Source organism: Bactrocera latifrons, unplaced genomic scaffold (genome assembly GCF_001853355.1).
Source record: "Bactrocera latifrons isolate USDA-ARS-PBARC rearing strain unplaced genomic scaffold, ASM185335v1 scaffold_135, whole genome shotgun sequence".
Taxonomy (NCBI): Eukaryota; Metazoa; Arthropoda; class Insecta; order Diptera; family Tephritidae; genus Bactrocera; species Bactrocera latifrons.
The window spans coordinates 334,460-337,437 of NW_017534797.1; the positions used below are offsets into that span (position 1 = coordinate 334,460).

General features: G+C 35.3%; 1 long non-coding RNA gene across 2 annotated transcripts in view; it reads right to left on the reverse strand.

Annotated features, from left to right (window-relative positions):
- LOC108965151 overlaps window positions 1–2,978 on the reverse strand; it is a 26,935-nt gene that overhangs the window by 2,561 nt on the left and 21,396 nt on the right. For both annotated transcript variants that reach the window (XR_001993088.1, XR_001993087.1), the window contains exon 2: window positions 530–634. This is a non-coding gene — a long non-coding RNA (uncharacterized LOC108965151). The remainder of the gene's footprint in view (window positions 1–529; window positions 635–2,978) is intronic.

Here is a 2,978-nt window from a genome sequence, read left to right on the forward strand (position 1 = left end):
GAATATCTCGTAAACGTTTAACTTAATCGAAAAATCATATCAGAGCATTTTTATAGAGCAGTCAATTTCCTACAAAACTATGAGTTTCATCATGCGATGTATGATGTATGAAACAATAGAAATTTGCATTCGACCTGTTATCACCGATGCTTGGCAGGTTGGCAAGTAATGCGTTTGTGGGAGGTATGGATGTGAGGCAAATGCCGCTTACAAACTCGAGATGTCTAAACGCGTTGTTAGTGTACGAAAACTTCTGTATTTGCACGAGCTTTGCAAACAATACTTCAAGGTGGCTAAAGTAGGTTAAACTCCACATGCAAAACAAGGCAGCAACTTGTGATCGATATTTTTGCCAACATTTTTGTTTCCAGTGTTAGCGGTGTCGCGCTAATTCCTAATGTCTCCTGTAGACCCATCAAAAGACAGTAATGACAGCATTAAAGAAGTTGCGGCAGAAAATCTTACTTTTTTGTCCACAGTATATGTATATACATTAAAAATGTATAACATTTGAATTGTTTATACTCACTTCAAGTTCATTTTCCAAGTCGAAGACGTTATTCGCTGTGTCATCGAAAACTTGACTGGTGTTGAGTTATTTCATCACTGATGTATTCTCAATGAAAATTGTCATCTGAAAATGGAATAAAGCACGAAATGAAAATAAGCACAAAAAACTAGAGTAATCAATTAAAAAGTCTTAGTAAAATTGCTTAGCTTTCCCATTTACAATTAGTTTAAAAAGTTAAAATCTACCTCAACACTCAACACCAAAGAAAAATTCATACAACACTTCAACGCGCTCAAGTTCACATTGGCATAGAAACATAAAGAGGCTTACTTGGTTTTATTACACCGTTATTGCGCCATTACCCTTACATTTATTATACTAAGTTGGGCTTTGTGGTTACTTTTCTTGCTTTTGAATGTTGCTTAAAGTGTTGTTGTTGTTTTTGCTGGCTTTTMAATAATTGATTTTTGTCGTTTGCTGTCAGTCAGYAAGTCTGTCACGTTGTCGCGGTTCGGATGAAAGGATGGCTTCCATCGAAGCAGAAGCAGGAATAAGGGAGTGTTGGTCGGAAAAAGTTACCACGAGCGCGACCGGGTCGACTGTCTTAACATCGGTGCGTTGTGAAAGTCGTGCTGAAGCGTTTTAATGCCGCATAAAACAATAAACCCACGCTACCGGCTGTTAAGCAACATGTAGGGCGAAAACGTGCACAGAAAAGAGGCAACAAAAATATAAATGCGGTAGGATAAGAAAAAGGCTTGAGTAAAATCAATAAAATTGTGATGTCTACAAAACGGGTAAATGATAGCTAGAGGACTTAGGCAACCTGAGCTAAGCAGAGTTGAGCCAAAAATAGAAGTTGAGTCTCAACGAAGCAGTATTTTGAGCTTTAGATAAAATCTGCTCATACATACTTTACACATACTTTAAATAGAGTAAATAGAGAATACTATAAATTCAGCAACAATAATGACTTGATTCAAGCTGGCTACTACTTCAGCGTTTTCTTGAATTATTCACACAAACATATTCACGCAAGCATACAAATACAAACATAGATTTGTACGTACATACATGTATTTCATTGAGCGTTTGGTACTTTTTTTATTGCGTCAGTGGTCTCATCTGACATCTACCGTTATTTTTTATTCTTATGTGATCGTCAGCTTGACGACTTTTGTAGAATTGACTATTGGTCTCTCTGTATGTGCTTATGTACAGATGTATACACATTACAGATGCTTCTTCTTCTTGCTGCCAATTGAAATGCTACAGCTGTCATTTGTCTTTTTTGACAATTTCCGGTAATTGAGATTGAAAGTTAAAGTGTTTGTTGCGAAGGTAAATATATATAATAGTATAATACTTGATAAACTTTGTATACAGTCGTAAATATTTTCAAAGGACCTCCTAAGTATAAGCATACTAAACCGAATATAAGAAAGGAGTAAAGAAATATGCTCTTTTTAGTGCAGTTTTGTCAAATAAGAATTTAAATATTTGTTAGCGGAATTTTTTCTTTAACGAAGGCGTACAGTTTATTTATTTGATATGGAATCTTCTATAGATCTCCCATATTTCTGCCTTATGAATATGATTTTTTCCAAAAATATGGCAATTTATTGCATGAATGGAAGCCAGAGAAATACCTTAAGATGTAAAACGTCAATCGGAGGAGCGGAATCTAAGCAATTTTATTTCCGGTCAAAAGCCAACTCTAGATACGGGGGTCCACACATTCCGTAAATAGGAGCTTGAATAATTTTGCTTGGATTTGGACAATTTTTAGTCATAAGTTGGCATACTTTAAACGTATTATACTTCATGATATAAGTCGATGTTGCTGGCTGTGTCGCGTTAAACCCATGGTTTTCTCCGTTTAGGTTTCTTAAAATAAATCCTTTTTTCATCACCAGTGACAATTCGATGCAAAAGTGATTTTCCGTCGTATCTTTGTTGCTAAATTTTACAAATAAAAAAATCCTTACGTAAAATTCTTACGGTTTTGCGTTTGACTTTCATTCAATTCCTTTCCATTCATTCTTTCCCATAGCACTAAAACGATCCGAAATTTTAGCTTGTGCAACATATAATTGGCTAAAATTGGCTTTTCACTCAAAGTATCATCTACATCCAATATTGCTTGCAGTTCGACATCCTCAAACTTTTTTGGTGGCCTTCCACTTCACTCTTCATTTATCACATCAAAATCTTTATCTCTAAACAACTGGTACCATCTTTTGAATGTTGCTTCTAATGGAGCAGGATCACCATGTATCTCCAAAAGCATTCGATGCGATTATGCAGCATTTTTCTTCAAGTAGGATCAATTAAGAAATTAATGCTTTCCTCAAATCTTCACTTTTTGGTACAAAATTTTTAATTTTTAACACAATGATCAAAATAGTGTTGCAAAGAACCATCGCAAAGTATGCAACAGGCGCTTATATGCGGTGTTCCTGCCATT